Source organism: Oncorhynchus clarkii, chromosome 1 (genome assembly GCF_045791955.1).
Source record: "Oncorhynchus clarkii lewisi isolate Uvic-CL-2024 chromosome 1, UVic_Ocla_1.0, whole genome shotgun sequence".
Lineage (NCBI taxonomy): Eukaryota > Metazoa > Chordata > Actinopteri > Salmoniformes > Salmonidae > Oncorhynchus > Oncorhynchus clarkii.
The window spans coordinates 77796335-77810775 of NC_092147.1; the positions used below are offsets into that span (position 1 = coordinate 77796335).

General features: G+C 43.5%; 1 protein-coding gene across 1 annotated transcript in view; it reads right to left on the reverse strand.

Annotated features, from left to right (window-relative positions):
* LOC139412798 (spectrin beta chain, non-erythrocytic 1-like) overlaps positions 1 to 13911 on the reverse strand; it is a 128447-nt gene extending 114536 nt beyond the window's left edge. Inside the window, exon 1 of the mRNA XM_071159530.1 lies at positions 13714 to 13911. The gene's annotated coding sequence lies outside the window, so the exon portion shown is untranslated. The remainder of the gene's footprint in view (positions 1 to 13713) is intronic.
* Positions 13912 to 14441: the final 530 nt, after the last annotated feature.

Sequence of the window (14441 nt, forward strand, 5' to 3'; positions counted from 1 at the left end):
CAAGGCTCACAATCACCCCCACACACACACTGACAAACAAGCAAACGTCAAATGAAGGAGAATCTGGACGCAGCACTGTAGTAGGATATTATTTTGGAAAAGCTTGTGCCATTATGCTGGATAACATATGCAGTTATTCCAGGGACCTCTAGTTCTAAGGATGGAGAGGAGATAGGCTTTACAGGATCCAGACAGCCTGCATGTTGAGGCTGTCATAGTAACAATAATATTACTGAATGTGGATCCTGTGATCCTGAGGGTGATACTGGCAAGACTTCACAGCCCACAGAATCAGAATGACAGACGGACTGAAGTAGAAGTACGCACAGTGAAAGCAGAGTTTAAAGACCCTTGTCATGTCTAATCGTGGTTTCACACTGACTATCGTTATGAACTCATGTCAAATTATTTTCATAACTTCTACCAGTGGGGTCTGCACTGTGTTTAAATAGAACTGTGTCGAAATCTCATGGGCTCAAAATTGTATATTGGTGCTTTATTTTCCTTTCCTTATACTGACATTATGTGGGGGTGTTTGCAGAATGATTCTTCAGAGAGAACAGATTAACATTGTATCTCTCCTTGGCTAGTGTTTTACACCCACTCTATAACATTATCACTGAGCTGCCACATCTGCAGAACTTCTCATTTATTTGGATTGCAAGCATCCACCACTTTGTGCATAGAACATCCCATGCTCACAGCCTGTGTGTAGGGTTACAGCTAATGTAAGTAGCCTTTGGCTACATGCAAATCAAATTAAAGTAATCCCAGAGAAGGTCATGTCGCAAACTCCCCCTTCTCTCTCCCCCGCTCAAGTTTCCCCCATTAACAAAATGCAGAACTGAAAAGCCCCCAAAAAGTCAAAGGACATTATCTCAGACACACACATTGCCAATGCCTTGGATTTCATACATATACTCAATAAAAGTAAACATGTAAAGCTGAAATAAAAGACACCAGAATCACAAGAAGCTTATTTTTCTCAAATGTTGTGTACAAATTTGTTTACATCCCTGTTAGTGAGCATTTTTCCTTTGCCAAGATAATCCATCCACCTGACAGGTGTGGCATATCAAGAAGATGAAAAAGCATGATCAATACAGGTGCACATTGTGCTGGGACAATAAAAGACCTCTAAAATGTGCAGTTGTCACAATACAATGCCACAGATCTCAAGTTAAGGGAGCGTGCAATTGGCATGCTGACTGCAGGAATGTCCAACAGAGCTGTTGCCAGAGAACTTAATGTTAATGTCTCTACTATAAGCCGCCTCCAACGTAATTTTAGAGAATTTGGCAATACGTCCAACCGGCCTCACAACCGCAGACCATGTGTAACCACGCAAGCCTCCACATCCGGCTTCTTCAGGATCGACGCCAGCCAAGGACCTTCAGGACCGTCAGAGGGAGTGTGGGGGTACTGAGGAGTATTTCTGTCTGTAATAAAGCCCTTTAGTGGGGAAAAACTCATTCTGATTGGCTGGGCCTGGCTCCCAAATGGGTGGGCCTACACCCTCCCAGGCCCACTCATGGCTGCTCCCCTGCCCAGTAATGTGAAATCCACAGATTAGGGCCCAATTAATTTATTTAAATAGTTCATAGAAGGAAATCAGACTAAGTCAGTAAAATCTTTGAAATAGTTGCATGTTGCGTTCATACCTCTGTTCATAAGTCCATAGCTCCTAGGCCTGGAGCCATGCACACATTGGCTCTTGGGTGTGCACACAATATAGAACTCAAACTGCCTGGGGCCATGAGTGAATACACATGACAGAGTCTGAATATGAAAAAACATGGATGAACTGTAGCTGTTATCTGTTGAGCAGTAGAGACATTTGTCTCCAAACCCCTGAGGTCCAGCCCAACTGGCAAGTGTCTTCAATTACATTTTTAACCTCTCCCTGTCCGAGTCTAATACCAACATGTTTTAAGCAGACCACCATAGTAACCTGCCTACATGACTACTGACCCACAGAACTCACATCTGTAGCCATGAAGTGCTTTGAAAGGCTGATCATGGCTCACAACACTAATTCTTCCAGAAACACTATACCCACTAATTTGCATACCACCAACAGCTCCACAGATGATGCAATCGCTATTGCACTCCACACTGCCCTTTCACACCTGAAAATGCTATTTATTGACTACAGCGCAGCATTCAACACCAGGGTGCCCTCAAAAGCTCATTATTAAGCTAAGGACCCCGAGACGAAACACCTCCCTCTGCAACTGGATCTGGGACTTCCTGACGGGCCGCCCCCAGGTGGTACGGGTAGGTAACAACACATCCGCCACACTGATCCTCAACACAGGGGCCCCTCAGGGGTGCGTGCTCAGTCCCCTCCTGTACTCCGTTCACTCATGACTGCACGGCCATGCCCGACTCCAACACCATCATTAAGTTTGCCAATGACACAGTGGTAGGTAGGCCTGGTCACCGACAACGACGAGACAGCCTATAGGGAGGTCAGAGACCTGGCCGTATGGTGCCAGGACAACAACCTCTCCCTCAACGTGATCAAGACAAATGAGATGATTGTGGACTACAGGAAAAAGACTGAGCACGCTCCCATTCTCGTCGATGGGGCTGCAGTGGAGCAGGTTGAGAGCTTCAAGTTCTTTGGTGTCCACGTCACCAACAAACTAACATGGTCCAAGCACAACAAGACAGTTGTGAAGAGGGCACAACAAAACCTATTCCCTCTCAGGAGACTGAGTCTTGGCATGGGTCCTCAGGAACTCAAAAGGTTCTACAGCTGCACCATCTAGAGCATCCTGGCTGGTTGCGTCACTGCCTGGTATGGCAACTGCTCGGCCTCCGACCGCAGTTGCCATACAGTACATCACTGGGGCCACGCTTCTTGCCATCCAGGACCTCTATACCAGGCGGTGTCAGAGGAAGGCCCTAAAAATTGTCAAAGACCCCAGCCACCCTAGTCAGACCGTTCTCGGCTACCGCACGGCAAGCGATACCGGAGCGCCAAGTCAAGGTCCAAGAAGATTCTAAACAGCTTCTACCCCTAAGCCATAAGACTCCTGAACACCTAATAAAATGGCTACCCAGACTATTTGCATTGCCCCCCCCCACCACACACACACACACACACACACACACACCACCACTGCTACTCTGTTGTTATCTATGCATAGTCGCTTAAATAACTTTACCTCAACTAACCAGTACCCCTTGTATATAGTCTCGCTATTGTTATTTTTCTGCTGCTCTTTAATTACTTGTTACTTCTATATCTTATCCATATTTTTTTAAACTGCATTGTTGGTTAGGGGCTCGTAAGTAAGCATTTCACCGTAAAGTCTACACCTGTTGTATTAGTCACATGCGCCGCATACAACTTAATTTGAGTTGGTAAACACTCCCTGTCAAGTCAATCACACATTCCACAGACCAAGCCTCTCTGCACACTCCCAGTCAGCCTACTCTACTCACCCACAACACCATATGAATGATTCCATGCCATCCTTATACCAAAGAATCCATTAATCGCTCACACACACACACAGGTTAACCACTTCAGTGCTGCACAATCTCCCACTCCTAAACAGTTGTTTAGAATAGATGACGCCATGGGTACAACTGTAGTAGTCAGACTGACCCCAGCTGAGGTCATCCCTGGCTCAAAGTTATCCGTGGTTGTACACAACGTGAGGCAAACCAGGATTAGCACTGGAGAAATGTAACATGTCTCAAACAGGTTCTGTGTAGAGCAGAGTGTAAACAGAAAAGGGAAAACGTAATCTCTGTACTGAGCAGAATGGTATGATGGTGGTGGGAAATAATCTACTAGGTCTAACTGGTCTTGTCAATAAACTAAATGGATGCCAGACCTTGCGATAAAGGACAGGAGAAGACAGAGGAGAAAATACCTTTCCGGCTGAAACAGAGTTGCCTATATTTAGCCAGGGTTGTGCCATTGAGAAAACGCACCAGTTCTGTTGCACCGTTCCATTTCCTACCTGCTGCAGCTTTCCAGCACTTTCCCCTCCCTGATGGGACATCAACCCACTTACAGCCTTGTAGATGAACAGCCAGAGATGTTTCCACCAGGCAAGGTGACCCCAGCCATTCTCACACAGAGGAGCGCCCTCAGCCTGGGCTGCACAGCTCAGCTGACCCGGGGTCCCAGAGATAGAGGCTACAGTGGGGCTATACAGGTCAGGCCTAACCCTCTAACGGGCAAACCAAACCCACTCACAGGTAAATTCTGTGTTGATTTTACTTGAAAGGAGCACTATGACATTGGAGACGTATATAAACCTGTTTAATATGGCTGGGATCCCGTTAACGGGATGGATATGACAGCCAGTGAAAGTGCAGGGCGCCAAATTCAAAAACAGAAATCTCATAACTAAAATTCCTCAGACATAGTAGTATTTTACACCATTTTAAAAGAAACTTGTTAATCCCACCAGTGTCCGATTTCAAAAAGGCTTTACGACGAAAGCACAACATTATGTTAGGTCAGCACCTATTCACAGAAAAACAGCCATTTTTCCAGCCAAAGACAGGAGTCACAAAAAGCAGAAAGATAAAATGAATCACTAACCTTTGATGATCTTCATCAGATGACACACAATACTTGTATGTTTTGTTCGATAAAGTTAATATTTATAGCCAAAAATCTGTTTACATTGGCGCATTTTCAGTAATGTTTTGCCTCCAAAACATCCAGTGATTTTGCAGAGAGCCACATCAATTTACAGAAATACTCATAATAAAACATTGATAAAAGATACAAGTATTTTACATGGAACTTTAGATAAACCTCTCCTTAATGGAACCACTGTGTCAGATTTTTTTGAAACTTTATGGAAAAAGCACACCATGCTATAATCTGAGTACAGCGCTCTATGCCCAAACAAGCCATAAAGATATCTGCCATGTTGTGGAGTCAGATGTCAGAATACCATTATAAATATTAACTTACTTGTGATGATCAGAATGCACTCCCAGGAATCCCAGTTCCACAATAAATGTTTGATTTGTTCCATAAAGTCCATAATTTATGTCCAAACACATTTGCGCGTTCAATACACAATCCAAACTCACTACGTGCGGGCAAATCCATGCAAACATGTCAAATGACGTAACAGAATCAATCTTTAGGATGTGGTTATCATAAATCTTCATTAATGTTCCAACCGGAGAATTCCTGTCTGTAGAAATGCAATGGAACGCAGGTCTAACTCACATGAACGCGCGTGGTCAGTTCATGACACTCTGCCAGACCCATGACTCAAAGAGCCCTCATTCCACCCCTCCTTCACAGTAGAAGCATCAAACAAGGTTCTAAAGACTTTTGACATCTAGTGGAAGCCTTAGGAAGTGCAATATGACCAATATCCCACTGTATATTCGATAGGCCGACGAGTTGAAACACTACAAACCTCAAATTTCCCACTTCCTGGTTGGATTTCTCAAGTTTTTGCCTGCCATATGAGTTCTGTTATACTCAGACATAATTCAAACACTTTTAGAAACTTCAGTGGCTTCTATCCAAATCTACGAATATGCATATTAACAACTGGGCCTGAGTAGCAGGCAGTTTACTCTGGGCACCTTATTCATCCAAGCTTCTTAATACTGCCCCCAGCCATAAGAGGTTAACCTTTTAGGGATAGGGGGCAGCATTGTCACTTTGGATGAATATCATGCCCATAGTAAACTGCCTCCTACTCTGTCCCAGATGCTCATATATGCATATTATTATTACTATTGGATAGAAAACACTGAAGTTTCTAAAACTGTTTGAATTATGTCTGAGTATAACAGAACTCATTGGGCAGGCAAACTTCCAATCAGGAAGTGGAAATTCTGGGGCTGGTTGATTTTCAACTCATCACCTAGTCACATCCAAATAAGATATGGATCTGTTCGCACTTCTGACGCCTTCCACTAGAAGTCAACAGTCAGTAGAACGTGGAATGAAGCCTCTAGTATGATGTGGGGCCGGATGGAAGGGGAATGAGTCACTGGTCTAGCAGAATGCCAGTTCCTGGTTATGCGCAGTACTCATTATATCGTCATGCGTTCCACTACTCAGTATACAAAAACGAATGCTCCGGTTGGAACGTTATTGGATATATATGATAATAACATCCTGAAGATTCTCTACTTAGTTTGACCAGTTTATTCTACCCGGAATATAACTTTTTGAAGTTTGTCTGAGTTCGCCTGGACCAGCGCCAGCTTTTAAACATGTGAACTAAACGTGCTAGCAAAAGTAGCTAATTGGACACTAGTAATGGACATTCTGGAACAAAACAACGATTTATTGCAGAACTAGGATTCCTTGCGCTGCATTCTGATGAAAGCTCAAAGGGAATATTTATGATGTAATTTCGTATTTCTGTTGACTCCAACATGGCGGAGAAATATATTTACGTCTGAGTGCCGTCTCAGATTGCATGGTATGCTTTTTTGTAACGTTTTTAAAAAATCTGACACAGCGGTTGCATTAAGAACCAGTGTATATTTAATTATATGTAAAACATGTATCTTATGTCAAAGTTTGAGTATTTTTGTTATCTGATGTAGCTCTAATTACTCCGGATATTTTGGAGGCATTTCTGAACATGGCGCAAATGTAAACTGAGATGTGGATATAAATATGCATATTATCGAACAAAACCTAAATGTATTGTGTAACATGTCATATGAGTGTCATCTGATGAAGATTATCAAAGGTTAGTGATTAATTTTATCTTTGGCTGGGAAAAATGGCTGTGTGTTTTTTTGGATTTGGTGGTTAACATAAATATATGTTGCATTCGCTGTAAAACATTTCTAAAAAAAAAATCAGACACGATTGGTAAATTAACAAGATGTTTTTCCATTTGCTGTATTTGACTTGTTAATGTGTGATAGTTAAATAATTCTAAAATATTTTTGAATTTCCCGTGCTGCCTTTTCAGCGGAATGTTGGGGGAGGTTCAGTTATCGGAACGTGTCCTAGACAGGTTAATGTACATTTACTTTGTTTACAAACATCTGGAATAAAAAAAAAGTTGACCTAAGTTTGAAGCATTTATAAGTTATATTCTTCAAGAATCAATGGGTACAAATAATTAATGTATACATCTAAAAATGGATGAAGTAACTACAGATTGCCTCTTTAAAAAGGAACAAACCCAACCAAAAGCAGAATCTCATTCTCTTGATTGAAGAGAGGGAGAGAGAGGACAGAGAACAGGTTCCCACTACAGGGCAGGCTGGCCTCATTCCTGAAAATAGACGTCACCTGCTTGCTTATCTGCCACCAAGTTCAAGTACTCTTATAGGACAATGAGCATTCCTCAGTTCTCCCAGAGAGCTAGAAAATAAGTTCCTCCTTCAGTAAATAAACACCCATCACTTCACAAGACAAGAAGCCTGTGAGAGGTTAACAGGATTCCCCCGGGGGAAAATGTATGAACACTACTATGCACTAATAACTGATGACACAACGAGCTCGTTTTGCATGGCCCAGTGGCCCAGATGGGCGGGGCTTGAACATTTTAGACCATTCCAGTCGTCCTTAATTGAAATCACCACCCACCCGGGGCCCCGAGCCATGCAAAAGGAATTTGTCCACCTACTGGCTTGGTACATAGGTAGAAAACAGAGGATCGAGAGAAAAATAAACACACACACACAGCTAAAAAATAAAGGGAACACAAAAATAACACATCCTAGATCTGAATGAATGAAATATTCTTAAACACTTTATTCTTTACATAGTTGAACTTGCGGACAACAAAATCACACAAAAATTATCAATGGAAATCAAATTTATCAACCCATGGAGGTCTGGATTTGGAGTCAGACTCAAAATTAAAGTGGAATACCACACTACAGGCTGATCAAACTTTGATGTAATGTCCTTAAAACGAGTCAAAATGAGGCTCACTAGTGTGTGTGGACTGCACGTGCCTGTATGAACTCCCTACAACGCCTGGGCATGCTCCTGATGAGGTGGCGGATGGTCTCCTGAGGGATCTCCTCCCAGACCTGGACTAAAGCATCTGCCAACTCCTGGACAGTCTGTGGTGCAACGTGGCGTTGGTGGATGGAGCGAGACATGATGTCCCAGATGTGCTCAATTGGATTCAGGTCTGGGGAACAGGCGGGCCAGTCCATAGCATCAATGCCTTCCTCTTGCAGGAACTCCTGACACATGAGGTCTAGCATTGTCTTGCATTAGGAGGAACCCAGGGGCAACCGCACCAGCATATGGTCTCACAAGGGGTCTGAGGATCTCATCTCGGTACCTAACGGCAGTCAGGCTACCTCTGGCGAGCACATGGAGGGCTGTGCGGCCCCCCCAAAGAAATGCCACCCCACGACTGACCCACCGCCAAACCGGTCATACTGAAGGATGTTGCAGGCAGCAGAACATTCTCCATGGCGTCTCCAGACTGTCACATGTGCTCAGTGTGAACCTGCTTTCATCTGTGAAGAGCACAGGGTGCCAGTGGCGAATTTGCCAATCTTTGTGTTCTCTGGCAAATGCCAAACGTTCTGCATGTTGTTGGGCTGTAAGCACAACCCCCACCTGTGGACGTCGGGCCCTCATACCACCTTCATGGAGTCTGTTTCTGACCGTTTGAGCAGACACATGCACATTTGTGGCCTGCTGAAGGTCATTTTGCAGGGCTCTGGCAGTACTCCTCCTTGCACAAAGGCGGAGGTAGCGGTCCTGCTGCTGGGTTGTTGCCCTCCTACGGCCTCCTCCACGTCTCCTGATGTACTGGCCTGTCTCCTGGTAGCGCCTCCATGCTCTGGACACTACGCTGACAGACACAGCAAACCTTCTTGCCACAGCTCGCATTGATGTGCCATCCTGGATGAACTGCACTACCTGAGCCACTTGTGTGGGTTGTAGACTCAGTCACATGCTACCACTAGAGTGAAAGCACCGCCAGCATTCAAGTGACCAAAACATCAGCCAGGAAGCATAGGAACTGAGAAGTGGTCACCTCCTGCAGAACCACTCCTTTATTGGGGGTGTCTTGCTAAATGCCTATAATTTCCACCTGTTGTCTATTCCATTTGCACAACAGCATGTGAAATTTATTGTCAATCAGTTTTGATTTCACATAAGTGTGATTGACTTGGAGTTACATTGTGTTGTTTAAGTGTTCCCTTTATTTTTTTTGAGAAGTATATATATATATATATATATATATATATATCTCACACACATTTCCACATGGCCGTGGGGTGAGACAGGGATGCAGTTGAGCCCCACCCTCTTCAACATATATATCAACGAATTGGTGAGGGCACTAGAACAGTCTGCACCACCCAGCCTCACCCTACTAGAATCAGAAGTCAAATGTCTACTGTTTGTTGATGATCTGGTGCTTCTTTCCCCAACCAATGAGGGCCTATAGCAGCACCTAGATCTTCTGCACAGATTCTGTCAGACCTGGGCCCCGACAGTAAATCTCAGTAAAACAAAAATGGTATTCCAAAAAAATGTCAAGTTACCAAGATCAAATACAATACATTCTATCAAGATACTGTTGCCCATCCAGATATGGCCCAAAAATATATATACACTTGAATCAGTAATAAAACCCATTGCCCTTTATGGTTGAAGTCTGGGGTCCACTCAAAAACCAAGAACTCACAAAATGGGACAAACAGCCAATTGAGAAACTGAATGCAGAATTCTGCAAAAATATCCCCAGCGAACAACGTAAAACACAAAACAATGCATGCAGAGCAAAATTAGGCCAATACATGCTAATTGCCAAAATCCTGAAAAGATCTGTTAAATTCTACAACCACCTAAAAGGAAGCGATTCCCAAACCGTCCACAACAAAGCCATCCTCTACAGAGCCCACAGAGCCCCAGGACAGCAATACAATTAGACCCACCTAAATCATGAGGGAAAAAAAGAATTACGGGATACATTGGAAAGAATTTACAAAAAAAACAGAGCAAACTAGATACCTGACCACTGTGACTGACCCAAAATTAAGGACAGCTGTGACTATGTACAGACTCAGAGAGCATAGCCTTGCTATTGAGAAATGCCGTCATAGGCAGACCTGGCTCTCAAGAGAAGACAGGCTATGGCCACACTGCCCACAAAATGAGGTGGAAACTGAGCTGCACATCCTAACCTCCTGCCAAATGTATGACCATAGACATATTTCCCTCAGATTACGCAGATCCACAAAGAATTCGATAACTCCCATAACTCCCACATGAAATACCAGCGTACTATCAAAGCAGCAAGATTTGGGACCTGTTGCCACAAGAAAAGGGACACCAGCGAAGAACACCATTGTAAATACAACCCATATTTATTTTCCCTTTAGTACTTGAACTATTTGCATATTGTTTCAACACTGTATATAGCCATAACATTTGAAATGTCTCTATTCCTTTGGAACCTTTGAGAGTGAAATGTTTCCTGTTTTTTTATTTTTTTATTGTTTATTTCACTTTGGTTTCCCATGGCAATAAAGCCCTTTGAATTGAAAAAAAAGGGAGAGATACTTTCTTTTATCATTATGATCAGTCACACTCATGCTAGAGCACAGCCAACCAGCACACAAACTACGGCCAAGGGCTCACGAGTAGGCTACTGGCCTGTGATGCCAGTCATCCTAAAAACTGAGCAGAGAATGTGGCTATGGACCTGTATGTGTCACAGTTTCCTCCTGAATGGCTGAATATAGCCAATACTCTGAAAGGGCACGAGGGTTTGTGAAATGGTGGTATACATTTACATTAATGTTCAATAGCAAGAGGCCTGCTCACTCGAAATATACACCGAGTGTACAAAACACCTTCCTAATACTGAGTTGCGCTCCCCTTTGTCCTCAGCCTCAATTCATCAGGGCATGGACTCTACAAAGTGTTGAAAGCATTCCACAGGGATGCTGGCCCATGTTTACGCCAATGTTCGCACAGTTGTGTCAAGTTGGCTGGATGCCCTTTGGGTGGTGGACCATTCTTGATACACACGGGAAACTGTTGAGGGTGAAAAACCCAGCAAAATTGCAGTTCTTCACACAAACCAGTGCGCCTGGTACCTACTACCATATCCCGTTCAAAGGCACTTACACCAAGTTTGTGGACACCCCTTCAAATTAGTGGATTCCGCTATTTCAGCCTCACCTGTTGCTGACAGGTGTATAAAATAGAGCACAGACATGCAATCTCCAGAGAAAAACATTAGCAGTAGAATGTCCCGTATTGAAGAGCTTAGTGACCTTCAGTGTGGCACCATCATAGGATGCCCTCTTCACCAACAAGTCAGTTCGTCAAATTTCTGCCCTGCTTGAGCTGACCCGGTCAACTATAAGTGCTGTTATTGTGAAGAGGAAACATCAAAGAGCAACAGCTCAGCTGCGAAGTGGTAGGCCACACAAGCTCACAGAACAGGCCCACCGAGTGCTGAAGCATGTAACGTGTAAATATATATATATATATATATATATATATATATATATATATATATATATATATATATATATATATATATATATATATATTATATATATATATATATATATATATATATATATATTTTTTTTTTTTTTTAATGTCCGACCTCAGTTGCAACACTTACAGTTCCAAAGTGCCTCTGGAAGCAACGTCAGCACAACGACTTTGTCGGGAGCTTCAAGACTAAGATCAACATATGCAATGCTAAGTGCCGGCTGGAGTGGTGTAAAGCTCGCCGCCATTGGACTCCGGAGCAGTGGAAACGCGTTCACTAGAGTGATGATTCACGCTTCACCATCTGGCAGTCCAACGGACGACTCTGGATGTGGCAGGTGCCAAGAGAACACTACCTGCCCAAATGCATTATGCCAACTTTAAAGTTTGGTGGAGGAGGAATAATGGTCTGGGGCTGTTTTTCCATGTTTTGGGCTAGGCCCCTTAGTTCCAGTGAAGTGAAATATTAACAGTACAGCATACAATTACATTCTAGACAATTATGTGCTTCCAACTTTGTGGCAACAGCTTGGGAAGGCCCTTTCCTGACAAAATGGTTTGTCGAGATCAGTGTGGAAGAACTTGACTGGCCTGCACAGAGCCCTGACCTCAATTCCATTGAACACCTTTGGGATTAATTGGAACGTAGACTGCGAGCCAGGCCTAATCGCCCAACATCAGAGCCCGACCTCACAATGCTCTTGTGGCTGAATGGAAGCAAGTCCCCACAGCAATGTTCCAACATTTTATTGGACCGGGTCTCTCTTGAAAAAGACCTGTATAAATAAAGGTCCAATAATTATTTATTTTAACAGTGGAAAGCCTTCCCAGAAGAGTAGAGGCTGTTATCGCAGCAAAGGGGGGGGACCAACTCCATATCAATATCCATGATTTTTGTAGGAGATGTTCGACTTGCAGGTGTCCATATACCTTTGGCCATGTAATGTATACATTTTGTCTTGCCCATTCAACGTCTGAATGGCAGTGCGCTGCCCTACGGGACTCCCAATCACAGCCGGTTGTGATGGATTCGAACCAGGGTGTCTGTAGTGACACCTCTAGCACCGAGATGCAATGCCTTAGACCTCTGCGCCACTCGGGAGCCCAATGATGTCTCAATTGTCTGATGGCTTAAAAATCATTTTATTTATCCCCTCCCCATCTATACTGATTGAAGTAGAAATAACATCAATAAGGGATCGTAGCTTTCACCTGGTCAGTCTGTCATGGAAAGAGGAGTTGTTCCTAATGTTTTGTACATTCAATATAGACCCTGCAGCAGAGCAATGATTTACAACCAAACTCTGACTCACGACTGTCAGTGACACTCCGGACAGCAAAGCCAATGCGCTGGATATCTCATAATCACAAGGCGTTCGTAACTATTTAAAAGGCCTCAAAGCCCACCTTGCTCAATATAGTGACAACCCCGTTTGGCACAAACATGTGAAGACGTGAGGCAAATGCGGGATTTCACCACCAAAGGGTCGTTTCAGCAGTTTGGCTGGGATTTAAATTGTGCCAATGACATGACGTCACTAAATGTTTTCAACTCCCGGTAAACATTAAAGGGTAGCCTCGAGCCACATGTAGCAGAGAGCAGACTCCGATGTGACATAGGCCTACAGCGAGCGATACATGCAGCTCCTCTGATTACATAATAGCTTCAAGTTATACAGACGGTACCTAGATGTAGTTCTTCCTCAATGTCATTACGCACATTTAATACAATAAAGTCCGGAATTTTGCTTTGAATGTCGCATTTTATCAGTGTCTGGTTTGAAATCATAGCAATGTTTCTATAAACAAGGGCGGCCACGCCTGCATCTCTTCAAAGAGCAGTAGGGTGGCTCCTTGTGTATACCGTTATATACATTCTCAAAACTCCATATTAACATGGCGCAATGTGACTGCAAATCAAGTATCCTACAGATTAGATGCTCTCTGAATGAATGGCCTTTAGAAAAACACAACGCCGCGCAAACACATACATCTGATAGTTCAAGCAAAGACAACTTCAACAGGGTCAAATAAACACATGAACTAACTTCGAAATCTGAGCAATGTGGATAGAACAAGATCTGTTCGGTTCCACATTATTTTTGCAACAGTAACTGATTCTAACTGGATACAAAGAAAATTCTTATTGCGGTGTAATCTGTTTAGAGCGGTCCGGAGTGTAGGCTCCATCACCGAGAAGAGCGCCAAGCCAATATCCTATCTCAATAAAATAAATTGCACAAACTTACCAATCAACAATTTCGGAGAAGCCTGCAAACAGCACGCAGCCAGACACTGGACGAGAAAAACGCAGAATCCTGATGGGAGTCCTCCTCACCACCTTTCTTGCTGCAACTGCAGCACAATCTCGACAATGGGCGGAGACTTCGTCCGCAAGGTCTCACGCACCAAGTGGGTTCTGCGCAAGGCCACCTCGTCAGTGGTCGCGTTCCTCTGCTCAGATATTGCATGCATCAACCAATGGTTGCGTGACACGTCAACTACTGTGCCATTGACTGACAATTGCTATGACATATGATATTGTTAACTGATACTGAAAATACCTGTCCAGGCGTTGTAAGATCTTGCAGACGTCAACAACGCCTGGGCAGAGGAACGCGTCCAACATCTCCACATGCGTGATTTAGGGCAATTACCAGACGTTTGAAATTAAAAGTGGGACATTATTGCGGTCTATATCTCAATGCTGCCACTGTATAATATGCTGTGTCAGCATAGCTATTTAATTAAATGTAGAATTTGACATACATTTGCACTTGTATCAACCAGCTGAGCATTAATACATGAAATCAGGACTGGTAAAAGCTCAAGCCAAAGAAAATCGTGTGTCCTAAACACATTGTAGACTGTGGACACATTGGAAGTTCTTCGTGGAAATTCTTGGAAGATTCGATAGTGTCATCATAAAGTAAAGATTGTGTTATAGAGAGATGACACACTTACATTACATTTTCGC